This window comes from Rhinolophus ferrumequinum, chromosome 3 (genome assembly GCF_004115265.2).
Source record: "Rhinolophus ferrumequinum isolate MPI-CBG mRhiFer1 chromosome 3, mRhiFer1_v1.p, whole genome shotgun sequence".
Lineage (NCBI taxonomy): Eukaryota > Metazoa > Chordata > Mammalia > Chiroptera > Rhinolophidae > Rhinolophus > Rhinolophus ferrumequinum.
Genome location: NC_046286.1, coordinates 12,013,255 through 12,035,755, shown reverse-complemented (window position 1 = coordinate 12,035,755; position 22,501 = coordinate 12,013,255). Strand labels below are relative to the sequence as shown.

The 22,501-nt window shown below is 43.1% G+C and overlaps 1 protein-coding gene and 1 pseudogene across 15 annotated transcripts in view; one reads left to right on the top strand and one right to left on the bottom strand.

The window, feature by feature from the left end:
- TRERF1 (transcriptional regulating factor 1) overlaps window positions 1–22,501 on the top strand; it is a 193,525-nt gene that overhangs the window by 15,957 nt on the left and 155,067 nt on the right. The gene's annotated exons all lie outside the window — the stretch shown is intronic.
- On the bottom strand, window positions 8,328–10,442 carry LOC117018942 (60S ribosomal protein L32-like; annotated as a pseudogene).

The window sequence follows — 22,501 nt, the reverse complement described above, 5'->3', positions numbered from 1 at the left end:
TGCACAAAGCCCCTGTTTACTTTATAATCTACTCAGTCATTCTTCTATTGTCAGATATTTAGGTCATTTCCCATAATTTACTTTTGTAAATAATGCTGCAATGAATATCTTTGTGCCAAAACATTTTATTAATATTTTAAAAATATGGAATAGGAATTACCAGAATTGAAAATATTAATCAGTAGGAATTGTGTTCATGCATAAGTCATGTACATATAAAAAACTGTAGACCTTTTTCTCTGACGGTTCAGAAGGAAGTTTCCCTTTTTTAAAAAAAAGTATTTTTCTTTCTTTGGAAATACTCATATAATGCTTACCATGTACCAGACATTCTTTTACATGCTTTTATAATACAAACTTTAATTCTGCTAAAAGCCCCAGGACACAGGTACTAATAATGATCCTATTAGTGCCTATTTCTAGTGCCTATTCCTTAGTTACTGGCTCCTTATCTTCCTCTGTCTTTGGAACTGTCCTCAGGACTGTCCTCTCACTGTCCTCTTGCTGGGTCACCTCCTTCCTGTCTCAGGCCAGGCACGGCCTCCTTTCTCACCTTTTGAAAGGTGAGGAATCTCTGGCATTGAGAGGGTAGGTAACTTGTCTGCGGTCATACAGGTAACTTCCAAAGTCACACACTTAGCCAAATGCAGAGCTGTGTCATACATTCTGGCTCTAGATCCCATAGCCCATGCTTTTAGCTACTACACTGTACCACTTTGAGCTAATTGTTTTATTTTAATTTTTTAGTTATAAATTTAAAAAAAAATTTCTTTTTAATTGGGGGATATTGGGGAACAGTGTGTTTTTCCAGGACCCATCAGTCATTATCCTTCAATCTAGTTGTGGAGGGCGCAGCTCAGCTCGAAGTCCAGTCGCCATTTTCAATCTTAGTTGTGGGGGAGCACAACCCACCATCCCATGCGGGAATTGAACTGGCAACCTTGTTGTTGAGAGCTTGTGTTCTGACCAACTGAGCCCATCCAACCACCCCACCAGCAGCTCGCTGTCTTCTATCTAGTTGTGGAGGGCTCAGCTCTCTGGCCCATTTGGGAATCGAACCGGCAACCCTGTTGTTCAGAGCTCACGCTCTGAGCCATCCGGCCGCCCTGAGCTAATTGTTTTAATGTATTACTTCCTTTCTACCAATTTTAGCTTATTCCAGGGCTTCCCCAGCCTTTTCTTCATTGGGCATTATTTATCTCCTCTGCAGTGTGGTTGCTGGGGAACAGTTTGGGGAAGGAGGTGCCATGGACAGAAGTTGCTGTTGGGATTGGGGCTGTGTGATGGCAGCTCACTTTATAGAGTGACCAGGTAAGGTTGCCTAGTGGCTGGGGGTGAATCTGTTGGCAATCCCTGATGTGGATTTAATGACAAGGGACTTTGTGCTTCCATCTCTGGTTTGACTGGTTAGTGTTAGCTAGGCCGCTCACTGCCTTTGCAGTTTAGAGAGAAAGAGTAAAGTAATGTTTCTCTTTCCTCTCTTCCCATTTCCACTTAACACCAGGATAAAGAGTAAAGAGGTATAAAGAGAGGGCTCATCCGCTGACTGGAGTATCAGGCCAGCCACAGGGCAGTAGAGACTGAAAAGGTTAAGCGCTGGTGCTTTGGACCTAGTAAACTAACTGCAGGGAGTGGATGCAGAGGAAGGAACCTGATGGACTTTGCCTCTCTTTGGAGCTTTCTTTACTTTTCCGTGTATATCTTCGTGTCCCTCTCTGTCTGTCATATTTTCCTGGTACCCATTCCCCTCTGCATCTTATTACCCACTTTGCCTTTTGGGTCCAGAGTTGATTGGAGGGGAGTGTAGGTATGAGAATTGCCTGTTTTACTTTGAGTTGTTTGAGTGGATAACTTGCAATGATTAGTCGGAGAAGGTTTTGCAGGAGGGATCGCTTTGAGCCCTTTTATTCAATCGTATCAAAGGAAGTGGCCAGGAAGAATGGCGGGAGGGCAGAGAATTAAAGGGGAACCTATCTCTTCCCTGCTTACAGCCTTTCAGTGGCCCCTTCCTCAGTCATTGAAAGCCAGAGTCCTGCCCCCTCTCCACCGTGCTTCTGTGACACTAGCTTCGTTCTACTGTTCTCCACTTTGCTGACGCTGCTCCAGCCACTCTGGCCTCCTGGCTGTTCCTTGAACATACCTGGCATGATCTTGCCAGGGCCTTTGCACAGGCCATTCTCTCTGCTTGATTGCTCTTCCAGAACCTAGATACCCACTTGTATTACTCACTCTCCTCCTTCTGGTCTTTGCTCAGGTGTCTCTCTTTCTCATTGAGCCTGCTATATTTAACCCTGCACCCTGCCTTCTGCCTGATTTCCCCATCCCCTTTATCTGTTCTTTTCCTTTTTCATCTAAACACTTTAACCTCGAACGTCTCATATAGTTTACTTATTCATTATTTTTATCGTCTGTCTCCTCCCTCCTAGCATATGAGCTCCCAGAAGCCAGGGATCTTTGTGTATTTGCTCACTGCAGCATCCTAAACACCCAGAATCCTGCCAGACGCCTAGTTGGCACCCAGGAAATGTATGTTGAAGGCTGGGTCCTTGGGCGGCTGTGTAGGAACCCCAGCTCAAGAGACTTATCACATCTTAGAATCTGGAAAATCTCTTTGCCTGTAGGAATTTTTTTTAAATTAAGATTTTTATCACTGTCATCCCCTGCCCCCTTCCAGTTCACTTAAGACTGTTATGAAACAAAACTCATTATGCTTCAAAATCTGACAGAGCTGAGGCCCCGGGGAAAGTGAGAGGAGGCCGCAGTGGCGGGTGCTTCCTTGTATTCCCCTGCCTGGTTTTCTCCTGTGGTTGGTCCACTTAGGGTGGCTTGAAGTCCACTGGGTAAGGTGAGCAGGGGCCCCAGACCTCCTAGGGTACCTCTGAGGAAGGGTTTACTGTCAGCCAGAAAGGAGAACGCGACCTTCCTGCAGGGAAGGGTTTCTCCAGTCACCAGTACTCAGGGTGGAAGGAAAAAGGCAGGCTGGAGAGAGCCGAGAGGAGAGAGAAGAGAGAAGTGAGAAGTGAGGTGGGTTTCCCGTGGTTCAGCTGGAGGAATTAGGGATGTGGTCTTCCTTGAGTGTGACTTCGTTTTCACTTAAAATAATGAGTGCATTTCATTCATTTGTTTGGTAGCAGCTATGGGGTGCCTATTGTGGTTACAGACAGGCTTGAAGGGGCTGCGGGCCTGGGACTGGAGTCAAATCTCTAGTCACCGCTCATTCTACAGGAGGGACACAACCAGAGGACCTTGGGTGTAGCCCAGTGGCTGAGAGCCAGTGTGTTGAACTTCTCCTGGATCTGTGGGTTCCTGGGAAGTGGGAAGGCCTGCTGGGAATAATTAATGTGTGTGGAAGGGAGGGAGGGGGCAGCGGCCGATGAGGAAGTGGCATAGACTCCTCCCAGCATTCTTTTTGAAACATTTCCCTAAATGAATCCATGCTCAGGCTTTTCAGAGTGGGGTAGACCTGTCCCCTGACTTCAGCAGGCCAAGGGTTTGTTGTAGGCCTTGGAGCTCTGATTCTGAATCTCCTTTGGACTCTTGGTTTTTCTTCATGAACAAAGGAGTAGTAATAGTCTTGGATCAATACAAGAGTACAACAGAGTTATTGATAGGCTATCAACGTGTAGTGGTGTCAGATGTGGAGAGCTGAGAATAAGCCTGATGGGAGCCTTGGCTCTTAAGACCTGGGGTTTCACCCGTTACCACTCTGCCACCCCAATCTTGGTATCTCATCTGCTAATAAAGTAGCAACACCAACTGATTATAGTTTCACCTCCTTTCATTTCCTCTCTCCTATCTTCTGGTTCTGGGGCCATAATGAGCTTCAGAAAGCCACTAGCTGAATGATTAGCCTCTGAGAAATTGAGTCTGCAGAACTAAAAATATACAATTGCCTTATAATGCAGATGTACTGATACATTAAGGGGAAAATAATAGAGCTTACAATTGTTTACTGATGCATTGTCCCGGCCAGAATTTACATAGGAGATAAATGAAGTGCTTCCAGCCTGGTTGGTTTTCGGCCTGTATCTTAGTTGTTTAGAATATGAGGCTACGGCAGCCAAAATCCTGCTTTGAGCCCCACTTGGGTATTATTACAGCATCTTGACGGGTTATCCAAACTTGACTCCTGCTACTGGCCCAGGTGGCCTGCCAAGCACCTACCTGCTGTCTGTCACTGCATCTCTGGACTCTATATGACTCAGTGTGATCCATCTCCACCACGAGAGAAGAAACTGCTCTAGGACGTCAGGAGTCTCTCCCCCGCTTTGTTTTCTTATTTGCTGGGCATCTGTTGTTATGTGTCCTGGCTAATAAATACAGTCTTTGTTCTTATGTATTAGATTGATTTGAGCTTATTTGAAATAACTAATTCAATAAATATTATTGAATCCTCACTCTATGCAGAATACCAAGCTAAGCATTAGATTAAGGATTGGCAAACTTTTCATAAAAGGCTAGAGAGTAAATATTTTCAGCTTTGTGGGCCATGTTTCTGTCCTAAGTACTCAACTCTGCCATGGTATAGACGGCATATAGTATAGACAAGCAGCTATAGACATACATGGATGCGTTGCCATCAAACTGGCTTTACAAAACCAGGGGGTGGGTGGGATTTAGCAGGCAGGCTACAGTTGCTCACCCCTTCAACTCCTTCATTAGAGACACAGCTATGAACAAAACAGACAGGACCCTCAGGGAGCTTTCATTCTTGCTGGGAATAATTCTTTGCTACCATTGGTAGCATTGCTTTGCAACCCTTTATACATAGTTGACAAGTAGCTCTGCGGGGGAGGCATAGGAAACTTAAGCAACTTGACTAAAGAAAAGGTTCAAGTGAACACTCAGTTCCGTTTATATTATCTACCAGTGTCCCTGGGGGTACTGTGTATACTTGATTTGGCATATAGATACTATTTTTGAGTTGCTTTTCTCCCCCCACTTAACATAATTTCACCTGCATATTTCCATGCACTGGCCTGGATTGTATAATTTGAATGGTTATATAGTATTTCTTGCTGAGGTAAGGCCTGTCATGTGCCCCAGGTATAGTAGGTATTTATTAGATGTTTGTTTCCAGTTGCAGTAAAAATCTTTTCAAAGTTGAAAAAGGAGCTGTTTTCTGCAGAACCTCCATTGGTTAGAAGAAATTGGGAGAGCCAGGCATGGGTGATATCCTTGTGTCACCTCCTGGGTGGCATCCAGCATTTTGCAGCCAGAGATCTGCCAGGTTAGTGTGTGTCCAGTGCAAATGTTTATGTGCAGATGGACCTTTTACTTGAGTACTACTCCCCCAGTGCAGGGAGAGCATCTGTGGACTGTGGAGAACAACTTGGAATCTGAGGAGCTTTGTGGGGGTGATTGGGGAGGAAAGGCAACCCCCTGCAGAGAAGTCAGAAAACCCCAAGGTACAGGGTAGACACAGGTGTGTGGAAAGGGAATGGGTTCTGGGGCGAGTCGGACCTGTATTTGACTCTGACTCTGGGTTTGTCCTTTATGTGCCGTATGGATACTTCCTTAGACTCTCTGAGCCTGTTTCCTTTGCTGTAAAATGGGGCGGTCATATCCATTCCCTAGGGATGTTGTAAGGATCAGATGAATAATCCAGTAAGCATGTAACAGTGCTTGCCGTATAATAAGCATGCTATATAAATAAGAGCTGTTACTATTTGCTGTGAAGTGTGTGGTCCATTATTAGGCTCACGATTACAACAGTAGTTATTTTACTCTTATTGGTTTAAGGACCAAGACTGGACTTGGCTCTGTCCTTTGTGGACCCTTCCCTCCCTTCAATCCAAGTTCAGAGGCTCTATAATATCTTATCTCTATCCCTACCTTGATACCTTAGTTGGGGAGATCAGACGCTGACTCATGAGCGCAGGCTTTTAATAAAATCAGGTTAGAGCCTGAAGACTAACTGGATTGTCTCATTTACACAGCTGTTCATGCATTTATTCATGCAACACATACACAGAGGCTCTACTTTGTGCCTGTTGTACAATGTGCAGTGGTAAAGAAAACAGGCCTGGCGATGGGCTTTAATCAAATAATCCCACAAATGTTTAATTATAGACTCTGATAAGAGCTGTGAAAGAAAACTATAGGGCATTAGGTTGGGAGAGACACTTAATTCCATTAGTAATCATGGAATACAAAAATCGCAAGGAGATTCCATCTTATCCCCATTTGATTGTCAAACATCGAGAAGTTGTGTAATAGCAAGCGTCGGAGAAGACATCGATTGCTATGGTCCCTTACGTACTGCTGGTAAGGAGGGTAAACCGATGCACCCACTTTGGAAACCAGTTTGGTATTATCATTTTGTAAAGTTGTACATGCACATACTGTGTGGCCTGGCATTTCCACTGCTAGGTACATAATAATCATGGAAACGCATTTACGTGGGCACCAGGAGATGTATACTAAGAATGTTCCCAGTAGCACTGGGAGAAAGCTGGAAACTCAAATGTCCATCAGCTGGAGAATGGGTAAACACACCATGGCATCTGATGCGCTGTTTACAGCAGCAGCAACATGAACGAACAACATGTATCTGCAGCCATAGGAGTGAGTCTTAGTAACCTAAGGTCGAATTTTAAAAAGCAAGGCCCAGAATTTTCCATACAGCATGGTACTTTTCAGTACATTTTAAAGTCAACAAAAAGTTTAAAATACATTGTTCAGCGATGCAGATATATATATATATATATATACATACACACATACATATATATATATGTATGTGTGTATATATATATGTACATATATGTAATAAAACCGTAAGTGTTGGGTGGTGGGTGTGGGAAGTTCCTTTCTAGCGGAGAGACTCTCTTGAATGTTTGTGACGAGATCTCCAAGTACCATGATAGAAACGGGCGTGAGGAGGAACTGGCTCGGCATTTGAAGGCCTAGTAGACTTTTTTGGTTTCTGCTTTGGAAACTTTTTCTTTTCTTTAAACCCAAATTACAAAATGTTAACCATCAGAGTAGCGACACTTGGTACATGTGTATGCATTTTATTTATTTTTTATTACCACGAACGGATTTTTTGATGACCACAGGTGCAGATAGGAAATGGGAAACTGTGGCTGTATCTGATATCTAGCGTTTCCTGCACATGCAAGGTGGTGCTGGGAGATCTCAGCTCTGAAGGGCTGGGTTTGCAACCAGGTGGGAGATTCCCTATCACAGGGCTGCTTTCACCATGAAGGGACAGGCTGGCTGGGTGATGAGGCCCCTCGGGTTGGTTCCAGGTTTAGCAGGCAGAGCTAGTTCAGAAATGAGTAAGAAGGAAGCATTTTCTGGGGGTAGATTCGGGTTCTGATATACATATTGAAACTCTTCCTCACTTTCGCTCTTCTCGGCGATGGGCCTTGAGGCCTCCTAATGTCATTTGTGGAAGGACAGAGTAGGAACTAGAGGGAACACCTTAGTATGAAAGAACCAGAGAGGAGTCGGTTGGGCTGAAAAAAATCTACCGTATTTCCCTGAAAATAAGACCTAACCAGAAAAGAAGCCCTAGGATGATTTTTCAGGATGCTCGTAATATAAAATAAGCCCTACCATAGTTCCCCAAAAATAAGACTGGTTCTTATATTAATTTTTGCTCCAAAAGATGCATTAGGACTTATTTTATATTACGAGCATCCTGAAAAATCATGCTACGGCTTATTTTCTGGTTAGGTCTTATTTTCAGGGAAAGACGGTAGTAGATGAGTTCCTCTGGAGATGAAGAGCGCATCTGGTGGGAAGGTACAAAAAGATGTTCGGGTCAGGCTGCTTGACCTGAGGTGACCTAGAAGCCACTGAGGAGCAGAGCACCTGCTAAGTGGGCGTGGCCCTTCTGGACAGCAGTGAATAAAGGAGGAAAGCTTGCCAAGGAAGGAAAGAGTCCAGAGGAGGAGATGTAGATGAAGTGGGATCGGGAAGCCAGATCACAAACAGTGAGTGACTGCGAGAACACGGAATGCTTCAAACGCTTAAAAATTCACCATGTGGATGATGGTGCGAAGTTGTTCTGTGTGGTTCCAGAAGGTAAAGCTAGGATTGAAAGGTAGAAGCTACAGGGGGAGATATTTGGTCTTTGTAAGTCAGTGTTTTTCAAAGTGCAATTTGCAATCAATTGTCAATGTAGTAATCAAGACCAGCAATTTAAAAAACTGAAATAGAATAGAAAGGAAGGAATAGAATAGGGGCAGAAAAATCATGAGTGGATCAGATGTGTATGGATTAGCATTGTTTCTTGAAAATATTTGTTCAGTTTTCTGTATATTTTTTGACAGAATTTTGTGGTTTTGTTAACACAATACAATGTGCACAAAAGCTGTCTATTCATTTGCTTTGCTGTGCAGCCTGGCATTGGGATTGGTGACTGATGACCAGCTGGGCTGGTCTTTCCACAATGGCTTTGCGGTTCTGAGGAGACGTGACAGTCTCAGCACAGTAAGATTTATTGCACATCAGCAGCACTTCCAGCTCCTTGACATTGTGGACCAGGAGCTTCCGAAAGCCACTGGGCAGCATGTGCTCTGTTTTCTTGTTACTCCCATCACCAATGGTGGACATCACGATCTGGTCCTTGACTCTTCTGTGCACCTGGTTATTGTCAATGCCCTCGGTTTCCGCCAGTTATGCTTAATTTTGACATATCTGTTGTCTGACTGGTGCTGGATGACCACCTTGGTCGTTTTTTGACGATCTTGGGCTTCATGACGGGTCTGAGGGTAGCATGATGCTGAGTTGATTCCCTTTAAAGCAGGAGGTGGCTGCCACCTTCGTAGGCAGCGCTGAGGAAGAGAGCTATATGGGTAGATAGAGATTTTGTGTATTGTGTCATGATATAAAGTATAATTTCTTTGATTGGGGTAAGGTGGAAAAAGTTGGAAAACTATTGTTATGAGCTACCATTTAATACTGCTACTCGCTGTTTATGGAGCACTTACATTGGGCTAGGCACTTTGCTGAGTGAGTATACATTTTCTCATTGAAATCTCACGATGACTTTTTCATGCAGGTATTATCATCCTCATCTTAGCAATGAGGATATTCAAGTTCGAAGAGGTTAAGTGACTTTCCCAGGGTCGTGGAGCATATAGGAGGCCGTGTGTGTAATTGAACCGTCCAGGCTCTCACTAGCCTTTGGGTGTAATGACTACCCTCTACTGCAGGAATAACCATTGAGAGTGTTCCCAAAATGGCCCAGGCTGCCTGGAAAAGGGCTGGAAAGCAGGAAGTGTTCAAGCAGAGGCTGAGTGGCCACCTGTTAGGGACAGTGGAGATAGGGGCTTGGACTGGATCATTACTCTGAATCCCTAACTATTCCCCTTGACATTATATGGCATGGCTCAGGATGCTACCTGTACGTCTCTAAGGTCAGTTCCAACTCTTGGGTTTCTTTGCGTCTCAATGGGAATGTGATTTAATTAACAAATAGAATTAGATTTGTTTGCAATTGGGACTTCCTTTTAACAAGTGTTGATTTTTCTGTAATGACTGTATATTTATTTTATGATTTTTAAAAAAAGTTATTAAAAATAAAATTTTTTTTTTGTTTTTTGTAATGAACACAAATCAATTTTATAATTTAAAAAGGAAATAATACTGCAATGCAACAAAGAACTTTAATTAAGAATTCTTCCTGGCAAGTTGGCGAAGACAGCTGGTAGCTGGCCGTTCCTCCTCTTCTGTGGGCTAGGGGAGCTCTGTGTGGATTATGGGAAGCGATTGGTGGATAGATTCTTTGTGTACTACAGCTTATCAGTTGCCTGGACCAGCCCATCCTCCCTGCACAGCACGGGATGACGTAAGGGCCGTGGCTCGGGGGACCCCCTGTTCCCTCCTAACTGCAAAGTGTAGCTTCCGTTGATTCCCTTTAAAGCAGGAAAGGGTCTTAGACCCTTAGACGTCATCTCCATTAACCTCTTCACGTTAAGTCCTGAAGAGGGGATGTGACTTTGCTTTGTCCTCTGCCCAACTCACAGAGGGCAGAACCGTACCCACTCTCCGATGGGTTGAATAACATATGTTGCTTCCCCAAGAGAAAGGGGGTCCTAACGGCTGGTTGTGGTTGGAGGGGAATAAAGAAAGCAAAGCAGTGGCAAACTTTCTGATTTCATAGGGAAGTTCCAAAGTGGAGGTGAGCGGATTGTGATTTAGTTGAAAGAACTTCGATCTGGGAGTTGAAGGACCTAAGTTCTGCTCCCAGCTTTGAAACTCACTGTGTGATCTTGGGTGAGTCATTTGCCCCCGGCCCTTGGAGGGCAGATTCATTCTTGTTCCTTAGGTATTGCTTAGTCAACTCACCCCGAGCAGAACATGTCCTCAGGTGTATTTCCTTTCAGAGCCAAAGGCCTAGTCTTCACCGAAAAGTTGTCATTAGCTATATTCTGTAGAATTTTAGGCGACAATACAGGAAATTCTCCAGGTTGGTGGGTGTCGGCCATCGGGGAACTTAAAGTATGGTTGCTGCATGATCATGGGTATCTCCTCTTCGTCCAGTTCTCAAGTTCAGGTATTGTGTTTTCTGAATGCCCACAGTACAGTAGGGTGTTGAGGTTCTGTACATGGTAGACACCTGATTCATTGAATTGATAGCTCTGTGTGTGTGTGTGTGTGTGTGTGTGTGTGTGTGTAGTTTCTGGGTCACATGGAGGCGGGGTCCAAGTCTACCTTTGAACAATCTGTTGATGGACCACTCGTCTCATTTCCAAGCATCACAGGCATGCAGCTTGAAACACAGGCCACCTGATTTCAGAATAGAGCCGTGTTGAGGAGCTCTCTGGTTTGTGATGGGGTTGAAGTGGGTCACTCTGTGCCTAAGTAGGTGACCTGAGGGGAGGTGGGGAGGAGCAGAAACTTCTTCCAGGCTTCCCAGATACCCAAGGAGATGGGAGCAGTAAAGAAGTTGCTAGGATTGGGGCAGATTGCGATCGGTTTCCAGAATCTTCTTAGAGGATCATAAAAGAGCTGATAAATTTCTCTTGTATGGTCCATCACGGATAGGAGATTCTCACTGGTTACATGTGTTTTCCCTTGATCCAGATGTAATGTAACGCAAATGTTAGCTTGACTGATGGCCTCAGCTGAGAGGAAAGGCAAATGGGGTTGTTGTTGGGTTTGTTTTACGCTCTGTTATCAAGGTTAATAATATGACGCTTTAAGGCTTTATGACTTGATTAGTGGCATCAACACTTGAAAGAGCTGGCTTAGGACTGCTGTGAAAGGTTACTGGGAGAGTAATTAGATGGTGGTTGTGAAATGCAGGGGTGGTTTCCATTTACTAATAGCTTCGAGGGAGCCCTGTCTGTTACTGAACCCTGCGGTGAATTTTTTTTAATAGATAATGAGTTGGTTAGTTTGGGTGCTCTGCTGTAGACCCCAGACACCCTTCAGCTCTCTCTCTGCCTGTAATTAATGCCCATAGTCGGCTGCCTGCTACTCAAAGCGTGGTCCTTGGATCAGTGGCATCCGGCATCACTCCCCCTTCCCCCCGCCCCGCTTCTTAGATATCAGTGCAGAACCCACAGTTGCAGAATCAGGATCTGCATTTTTCACAAGATCCTCAGGTGATCCGGGTATACTGTAACATTTGAGAAGAGCTGGGCAGAGCACAGATGCCCCCTGAGGTTAGAGATTTGTGGCAATGTGGTTTTTATTGTGCAGTGCAATAAACTATTTAAACCCTAGTGCCCTGGTATGATTCCAATCTTTAATTAGAACCTGGGCCCTGTGTGTGTGTGTGTGTGTGTGTGTGTGTGTGTGTGTGTGTATCCATTGTCACTTGTGGCATCAGCATAGGGTTGTGGTTTACGGCCCTTCCCCACAGCTCACCGAGTTCTTGGCACAGCTAGTCATTTCTCTGAATGCGAGTCTGACATAATAGAATATGGGGGTGTGGCCAAAACTTCACTTTATTCCTGTTACTGCCCGGCCAAGGAGCCCCCAGTGGCTCCCACTGCCTGCTGTGTCATGTCTAAACTTCTCACTGGGGCTCTCAGGTCCCCTGGGGCCCAGGCTGATCTGCCTGCCCCCCTCTCTGGCCAGGCAGCATCCTACCGCATAACCATCAGCACACGGGGCTGATCCTCCTTTGGGTCCCTCGCTTGAAGTGTATTCCCCACTGCCTTTCTGAACGCCCAGAGATTTCTCTGTCCTCTGTCCTCTTCTTTGCTCTTCTGAGCTACTTTGTACCTAGTCGTTCTGGGCCTTGTTATTACTTGTGGGCAGGTCTTTACCTGTCACTCAGATAACATCCTTTTAGGGCAGGACCCTTGTATGCCAGGTACCCCAGGCATCTGGCAGGTGCCTGGTGATGAACACCTGTGGCTTCCTGGATGATGTCTCTCCATCAGGAGGCTGAGGATTTGGTGTGGGTGAGGTGAAGTGGCTGCCGGCCTCAAAGGTGGGGTAGGGTGAGGGCTCTGAAAAGCAGGTCAGAAGAATTGGAAGGGACTTCACTGAGGGGGGTGGAGGGAGTTGGGTCAGTTGCCTACAGTCCTTCCTTGATGGGACTGGAGGTGCACAAGGAGCGCTAGCGTGTTTCTGGTTTATTGCAAACCTGTCTGTTCTCTTTGTACATGAGTGTGGTGGTGAGAAGAAAGGATAAGGTCTTAGGAGGAGTCGGGGGATGGGTGCAGAAATTAGGAACCAGGCTGTTTGGGGTGGAGGCTATATTTACTTCTTACAGTAGTGCTGGTAGGATCTTTTTCTAAGTTTAGAAACAGTTTATGTAACATGAGAGTATGTGTTCTTTAAAAATTAAAACAAAAACCCAAACTGACACCAGAATAGAATAAAATTTAAACAGACCAATTATCATAGAAGAAATTGATAAAGTTATTAAAGAGTGTTTCCTTAAAATAGTTGTAGGACCAGACAGTTTCACAGGTAAACTTTTTCAAATATTGAAGGCATTGGTGATTCTAGTGCCATTTAAATTATTCTAGAGCAAACAACAAAGGAATGCTTAAATTCTTTTTATGAAACTAGTGTAACAAAATGTGACAAAAGAGCAGCGTGTGCACACACAGAACTGCAGAGTGATCTCAGTTTTGCATATTGATGCAAAATCCTAATAACACGATTAACAAATACAATCCAGCAGCCCAATGAAAACACCCCATGGGCATATGGGTTTCAGAACAGGAATGCAAGGATAGGTTACTTTTAGGAGTTCTATTAATATTGAAGGATCTAAGGAGAAAATAAGATGCTGAAAAGGTTTATGAAAAATTAAGCATCTGTTTCTAATAAAAACTCATAATGTAGGAATAATTAGATATCATCATGAGAAAATACATCTTTGTCAAGCTGGTAGCCAAATTTTGCTTAGCGTAGAAATGGTGAGTCTTAGATGCCTTCCCATTAAAATTATGATTAGGCACCATAATTATATAACCTTGTTTTGGAGGGATAAGCTAGTATAATTAGATAAGAGAAAGACATAAGAGATATGAAAACTAGAAGAAGGCAAAAGTAAAACAATTAAAAAATTCAGTAAGGTAGTTGGGTGAATAAATAATACACAAAAATCAATACCTTGCCCACATAAACAAGACCCAACTAGAAAGCATGATGGAAGAAAAAAAATTCGTTTATGTAAGCAACAAAAGAGATAAAATATCTAGTTACAAGCTTAATAAAATTATGTTTACGTGTAACTTCAGTGCTACAAAGGGGCATGAAACACTTAAACAGAAAGATAATATAACCCCAGCAAGAAAGAGTCAAGTATTACAAAAATATGACGTCTATACATTTAAAATGTGATCACAATAAAATTACCAGTAGGATTATTTTGATGGTAGTAAAGCTGATTCTAAGTTCATCTGGAAAAATTAACATGCCAAAAATTATGAAAAAGAAAAGGGAGTGTCTAGCTCTTAACAGATAGTAAGTATTTTAAAAGCTACAATAATTAAGATAATTTAGTATTAAACAGATTAAACAAGTGATGGGTCAGAATAGAGAAGCCCCCCAATAAATACTTGTGTGTGTGTGTGTGTGTGTGTGTGTGTGTGTGTGTGTGTAATTTGCGATAAAGGCAGTATTTCAAATTTGTGGAGAAAGATCGTATCTTCACAACTAGATAGCTGTCTGGGGCGGGGGCGAGTGTGCAGAAAGCAGGATCTCTACTTTGTGCCTTAGACCAAAATAAGTCTATCAAAGATAGATCAAAGATTTAAAGAAAAAAATGAAAGCATAAAAGTACTAGAAGAGTTTTCTACAGTCTTGGAATAGAGAGACCTTCTTAAGTTTGACACAAATCCCAAAAGACATAAAATAAAAAATTGATAAACTTGATAACATAAAAATGAGAACTTCTGCATTAGAAAAACACCACAAAGTGAAAAGGTGATAATCGGGGAAAAAAAAGTAGTTGCAACTATATGATAAAAGCAGCTAATTTTTTTTAACATGCAAAAATAAAGAAAGATCGTAGACTTGAGGAAGGGACAAAAGACAGGAACAGAAATTCACAGGAAAAGAAGGATAAATGACTCGTAAAAACAAAAGATGCACAAATTCTCTTAAAATAAACCATGCAAATCAGAAGTACAGTGAAATGGCATTTGTGACCTATCACATTGGAAAAAAAAGATCAGAACATTTGCTAATACACTGAGTTGGTGAGGGGGGAAAGACAAGGTGCTTTTGTGCATTGCTGGTGAAAGTTAATGGATACAGCTGCTTTGGAAGGCAATGTGTGATGTTTATCTAAATTATAAATGCCCATGTCTTAGGACCCTGTGGTTCCACTCCTGGGTATCTGCCCCAGAGAAACATTCACGTGCACAGTGTTCGTTGACCATTGTTGTAATAGTGGAAAATTGAAGACCACAATGTAAATATCCATCAGCGGGATGGATAAATAAATAAATATTTATTTAGTAAGGGCTAAATAAGACCGGGACTGTTCAGACCATTAGTGGGGTCAGTAAATCAACTTAATGGGTTGTGACACAGTGTGAAACAGAATAGAAAATAACCGAGTGCATTGTACATAGTGTGGTTGACTATTTGGTGAGATTTTTGTTTCAGTTTTGCATATTCACAAGTGTGAACAGTTTTGCATATTCACAAGTGTCACAATAGAAAATATATTTCTTACTGTAGGGCTCAGTCCAAAAACTTGGAGAAACGCTGCAAGAGTAGTTGAAAGGAACATATTAGATCGATACCTTGGGATATGAGTAGGTCTCAAAAATGTGATGTTGAGTGATGAAAGCAAATTGATGAAAGCGGAACGGTATGTACAATGTGATGCCATTTTTGAAAAAGAAAACGGCATATTTTTGATAGTATCATATGTATGGTGGAATCCTGTATTCATACAAAACAGGCCTCAAAGATGTGCAGCAGGCTTGGCAGGGTGCCCTTTGGGGACTGGAGTGATATTTAGACCGGCCTCAGCTTTAAATTGCATGCTTTCATTTGTAAAACGGAAAGTATGAATGTTTTGCTTATACTTAATCATTTAAGTGATTACAAAATGTTTGCGCATTATGGAAAGACTTTCCAAGGAACCCATTGACCCCATGTGCTTTTCCTTCGGGTTTTTTTTGCCTTTTTTAAAATTCATCTTGTTACTGATCAGTTAAGTGTCTGTCTTTCCTTTTGCTTCAATTTGGGTAGCTTATAAATTCGTATCATCTTAACATTGTTTTTCAGTTATTAGTTTCCAGTTTCACTTAAAATTCCTTGAACAGTGTATATCAGTGGCTCATTTATTGGGGTTTTTTACTTCTCTTCTAACTTTTGCAATTTAATTCTTTTGAAATTAATTGGGCCTATGGTTTAGTAATTTCATTGTTTTTCTAAAAGCCAGCTTTTGGCTTTTGTTCTTTCCTGATGTTTGCTCACATTCTCATTTGTTAATTCTATTTTCACTCTCAACTTTTCTTTTACCCTTCCTTTTTTAATTCCGTGAATTTCCATCCACAAAAATCCAGCAGTGCTTTTTTAATTTTAAGGTGCACACGAATCACCTTGTTAGGTGCAGGTTCTGACCCAGCAGGTGGGGAATGAGGTCCCAGATTCTACATTTCGAACTGGCTCCAGGAGGAGCCGACTGCTGGGGAGCCAGAAAATAGCGGGAATGGCACTTGCTTTTCCTCTGACCAGAGGGCACTAAGTCTCCAAGTGTCCGGCGATCCACCAAATCCATCAGCTGTGTAAAGATGATGCTTCTAACTATTGCAATAAAATTCATACTGTTCTCCTTTAAAGTCATGAAGATGCAAAGCCTTGCCCCACCCAATCACTTTCTCTGGTTTCAGTAGTGACCACACACTTTCCAGATGGTCTGAGATGGTAGAAGAACCTTTGTGGCTATAGAATGGCTTTGCTCATACTTGGTTGTTTGAGCTGACTGGCCTGGGCTCAGGACTGCTGTCTAGCCTCCACTGATTTAGCTGACATTTAGATCAGTTGTTCTGAGCCTTTTGATCCATGGAGCCCTGTGGGAATATGATGGAAGCTATGGACGTCCTCTCCAGAAATACACCCCTATTCACGCACACCAAAACCCCCAATTTTTCTTTTGTTTGTATGGGCTTCAACTATCCTGAAGCCTGTGAATATATCATAGGACCCCTTATTTCAAGGATACTGCTAAGGGGAAGACTCCCAAGATGAGGAACAGAATCCATCTGGTCCAGCCCTGTCCACTTTACAAGAGAAGGAAACCAAAGGTCAAGGTTTTCAGCCGTTTATTCGAAGTCAGATTCTCCATGTTCCACAAGCTCCCGTTCTAAATGCAGGCGGTGTTGTCTGTGGCAGTGGAGGGCCTGCTTGGCTAGACCCTGGTTCTTATTGCTGTCTTGTAGAGCTGAAAGGGTCATACCCACCCCAGACCCACCCAGCCTGCATCATCCCAGGTGAGGTCAGCGCCACCGGTAACTTCCTGCAGTTCAGCCCTGACCTTAGCTCTTAGAGTTACATGTGGTCTGAGGAAGTAGAGACTTAGATCCCTTCTGGCCAGAATTTTGGGTTCAGACACTGTTCTGGATTTGACATGGCAGGGCCTCCTGCCTTGTTCCTGTGTCCCGTTTCCTTCTCTAAGTCTCAGTTCTTCTAAGAGGCTTCTGTGTTGTTGGTTCCTGTTCTGCTAACGTGCCTGGTATCCGGGTTCTGTGGTGGGGACCAAGACCCAGCCTAGTCCCTTTGCTAGAGATAGCAAGTAGTGGTGGGAAAACATCAGTCTGAATTCTAGCTCATCCACTTACTGGTTGTGTGATACTGTGGGTAAATTATACGTAACCTGACTGGCCCAGGTTCTTGTGTGTGATGGGAACTATAGAATATACCTCCGAGGGTGGTTGGAAAGATAATTGTGTAAGGTGTCAGGTTCATAGTATACGTGTTGATAACCAGTAACTAGCATGACTGGTCCTACTTTCAAGGGTGGGAGTCTTGCCTCATCCAGCCAGCTGGGTAACCTTGGTGACCTTCCATAGAGGTCCCGATGCCTGTGTTACAGACGGTCATCTGTCCTGGCTCCCTCCATCACAGGGCTTTGTCCATTTGTTGGGACTATTTGTCACTTCCATCTTATGCTGTCCCCTTCCTTCCCTGATGTCACTGTGAGCCCAACTTCTAGCTGGTGATCTCCAGTATTTCCTCGGACAGGAGGCCTGCCCAGGGACGACAGCTCCTCTGTGTGTGCATGGAAGCGGGCTGGCTTGTCCATGCCCTGCTGATCCCAAGAAGGATTTTACAGATCAATTTCACTTAAAAATATGGCTGCAAAAATCATCAGTGAAATAAATTAATAGGTGAATGACCTAACTACTTCGGGAACTATTTATTGAGCAGCTCCCATCCACTAGTCGTGGTGCCTAGTATTGGTGAGCTACCCATGCTTCTGTGTACAGGGCAGTAATCGAGTCGGGCTGGGGAAGCAGACACATGCACATTTTACTGCATTTTAGTCCCCGAGACAAATGTGATAATGGAGGGTGGGTGGACAGTGGGATCCCAGAGAAAGGAGCTGAGATCTCTGCTTTGGGAAAGTGAGAGTTGGGAAGGCTTCTTGGAGTAGATGACATTTGAATTGCTTCTTGGAGTTTGATATTTCAGTATTCTTGTCTGTTAATTTTTCCAGATGAATTTTATAGTCACTTAGGCGCTTGAAAAATTACCAAGCAGGGCTCATTCCAGAAATACATGTCTGGTTCGATACAAAGGCTAATCTTAATAGAAATAAACCATAAAAATCAGAACATTCAATATTTAGCACAGTGCCTGGAATATAATCAATGCTCAACAAATATTTCATGAATGAATGAAGTTGGTCTCAGTAGATGTAGAAAAATACTGGAAATAATTATGCTTGCATTATAAAGCATCATAAAACTAAAAGTAGGTGTGTTGGGGGGATTTACCCCTAAGTATGATAAAAAGCTTGCTTGTGTATAGTCATATACCCAGCGTTCCCTGCAGATACTGAGTGGAGAAATACTAGAAGCATGCCCCCAAAAACAGGAACTAAACCAAAATGTCCCTTATCACGACTCTTATTTAACATAGTTTAACAGACTCTTGTCGTAACAATATAGGAACAAAAAGAAACTAGAGGGATTGGTATAGGGAAGGAAGAGATAAAAATATCGCTGTTTGCAAATGACACAATTTCTATTCAAAGAAAATTACAAAATCCTACATGGCTGCTTCTTTCTGATCAGAAGTTAGAGCATTGGAAGGTCAATATCCTAAGGGTTTTGCCTAGATTTCACGTCCTGGCAGTTCAAATTTCAATGAAATACTTTATAAAGCATGAAGAACAATAATAATAATAAAAAAAAATTGGTGGGCAAGCATACCGAAATATGTTTTGAAAATCTTTTAGCAGTGGGTTCCTCTAAGCAAACTAAGCAGGTAAGCTGTAGTTATTAAAACTGTACAGTATTAGCATAAAATGGAAAAATGGGAGGATCAGTACAATAAAATAGATCTAAATAAATGGAAGACATATAAATGGCAAATTTAGAAAGGCAGACCAATAGTGAAAGAAATGATTTAAAGTAAATGGTTCATGGGAAAAACTAGATAACAATATGGAGAAAATGAACTCAGATTTATGTCTCATCATATGTTATAAATTTTAGATGTATTAAAAACTTAGTGTTAGAAACTCTTTAAAACTCAGAAAGCAGGTGGAATATTTATCCTCACTGATGAGAGCAAATGTTTTTGTGAAAATTCTATAAAAATGATCACTGATGAAATGGGATGTGTTCAACTATAAAGGACTAGAATCTGTAAAATAAAAAAAATACCCATGTACCCAGTCATTTTATTACAGACGGTGTGGCCTGGGGCTTGGGGTAGAGCTCTTACAGTGACATGTTTACAGCTGGGTGAGACTCAATAAAATGGATTTTAAAAAATAATAATAATATCCTGTTTCCCTGAAAATAAGACCTAGCCGGACAATCAGCTCTAATGCGTCTTTTGGAGCAAAAATTAATATAAGACCCGGTCTTATTTTACTATAATGTAAGGCTGGGTATAACATAACATAACATAACACAACACACCACAACACAACACAACAGATCTTATTTTACTATAATATAAGACTGGATCTTATATTATATAAGACCGGGTCTTATATTAATTTTTGCTCTAAAAGACACATTAGAGCTGATTATCTGGCTAGGTCTTATTTTCAGGGAAACAGGTAATAGAAATTGTGCTACAGGGGAAGGTAATAGACAAGGGAAACAGTTGTGATAAATTGGTGGATGAGAATGTGTCAGAACTGGTAAAGATCTTTAAGGCAAATATTGAGATGATATTGGTAAAATAACGAGGCATAGGGACAGATCATTTCATATGAAGCCCAGTTGATAAACTGAGATGTGCAAAAGCGTTCAGCTTCCTAAACACAAAAGATAGGTATGTTAAAACAGTTCTGAGGTAGTACTTCAGTTGGCCTATTATATTAGTGACAGATGGATCAAATTTATAAAGCCCATTGCTGAGGCCCGTGGCAAAGAGAACAGGGTACCCCTAGTGTTACTGAACAGTGGAGCAGCTTTTCTGGAGAGCGTGGCGGCTTTGGGTGACGGTAGCCGTGACACTGTTCATGCCTTTTGACCGGTATTTTTACTTATGGGAATAAGTCCCAGAGACAATCTCAAAAGGGCAGAAAACCAGGTTGTCCAAAGATGGGGTGGGGGAGGGCGGGGTGTGGAATGGAAATAATCCCAATGTAGGTAATTAGGGAATTAATGGGTAAGTAAACCCTGTGACAACAGTACTGTGGAATACTATGCCCCCTATAGTTACGTGGCATAAAGTTCAGTGCAGCAAGAAGAACATGGATAGCTTACCTGTGTCAGTGGCAACCAAAGTCGATGCGCACGTCTTGATAAGAATCTGGAAAAGTGCAGGGCTTATTTGATGTGTTTTCGATCGGGTTCCCCCCCTCCCCCCCGCCCCCTGTCAAATTGTTAATATGTAATTCAGGTTTTTAAAAGAAAAAAGGAAGGGGGGAAATTCTGGTAGTAAAAACAGAAAACGTAGGCAACGTATTGTGGTAGAGAGAGCACTGGGCAGAGCATCCACATGGGCTGGGTTTGAGTCACTGTCACTGTCACTGCGTTGCCATGTGGTTTGGGGCAACTCACCGATCTCCCCCAGCTCCCTTGTTTCCACACCAGAAGGAGGTAATGGTGACACCCACAAATTAGACCCCAGGGGTTCTTGGCTTCCGAGCAAACACTCTTTTCATTAACCGCTTTGCAGAGTGCTGGGGTCCCTTGCTGTCCCTCATGTTGTCCCCATCTCTGCAGAATGTCTGTAGTTCAGTGGCAGGTCCACTTCGAGTGTGGCAGCAGAAAGCGGAGGCAGACGAACATGTTCCCAAATAAGCAACCTAGAGCGCCGTTGCACATAACCCTGGGAAGGCACTGCAGCCCCCAGGGAACAAAGGTGTGCCCTTCCATTCGGAACCCCACATGGCTCGAGAGGAAGAGACTTCAAGAGAACATTTTGGCAATAGGATTCAGATTTACCATGCTGTTGAACTGCTTTAGAAGACTCGCTTGTAGACAAGGCAAGAAGGGAAGGAGGCCAGCCACTTGTCTGGTGTGTTCAGGACACTTTGGGGCCTAACTAATAAATTCTAGTGGCAAACTCCTCTACTTGGCAGCTAGGTGACCTGGACCTTCTTAACCCGAGCCCCAGTTTCCTCATTGTGAGGAAACACTCCATCTCCCTAGTTTGTTGTAAGAATGACTTAGGCTGTTGCGCTTAAATGTTCTCTGTGCTTTCAGTTACAGTTTGTCAGGATTTTCTCCCTGGATGCATGTCAAAAAAAGGCATGATGCTGGAATCCCATAGGGAATACAGAACTGTCTGAGTTATTGTCCCTGCCTCTGGGGCGCTTTACCCAAATCCCTACAAAGGTATGTCATGAGAAGGCAGCAAGATTAGGGATGGTGTTTTTAGGATGAGGGAAACTGGGGCCATTTAGGGCAAGAGGCTAGTGACTAGTCAAGAGGCAGAACGTGGGGATGTCCGAGAGAGGGTTAGTATTTGAGGGGGAAGATTCTGGAAGGCCTGAGATGGATTTGTGTAGCCCTGTAGGATGCACTGAACACATCCATGTCTATTACCTCGTGGGAGCCTTCTAGCAACCTTGAAGGTGAGGTGAGCTTTGCAGGTACTGAAGGGGTGTAAGCTACTTCCTAGGCTGACTCGGGCCTAAGACAGAGTCCTCTTGCCTCTTCTCCTGTGCTCCTTCATCTGTACCACACGCCTTCCCTCTCAAGAAGATGAGTCGTGGACTCTGACTGATGAGATTTCAGCTTCTCTCTCTGAGTGAAGAGAGGGGTAGAGGATGAAAGAGGGGCAGGAAATTTTTGAGGTAGAGAAGAGGAAAAGTGAAGGTCATGAAGGGGGTCAGACTGACATTTGGGAGGCAGTGATTGGGACATGGGACCTGGAGTCAGTCACCTGGGATCAGTCCCAGTTGTACAACTGCCAGTCACCCTGACCGAGACCAAGTTAATCCACTTTTCTGAGCTTCGTTTTCTCCCTCTGTGGAATGGGGATGACCATCTCACCTCATATGGGTCATTGGGAGTTGTGCATGGAAAATGTTTGGCGCTAAGACTTCCATACACGATAGTGGCCATTATTATTTTTGTGATCACGAAGGATTGGTGCCTCTCGGAAATGATGGTGTTTCTGTGTTATTGGATTTGCTGTCTAGTGAGTCAGTAACACTTTTTACTTTACATAGGCAGATGTGAGGGTAGATGCTTCTCTCTGTCTCTGCCCGTCTCTAGTTTCAATTTAAAGCAACTGACCTTGATTAAGCACTTTCTACACGTCAGACATTTGGTTCAGCAATTGTACATACATTAGCTCATTGAAATCTACTCACTAATTCTTTGAGGGCAGGTTAATTATTTTTGTTTTTCAGATAAGGAAGTTGAGGCTTAGAGCGTCCCACAGGAGGAGATTTCTGTCTGGATCCCTGAGCAAACAT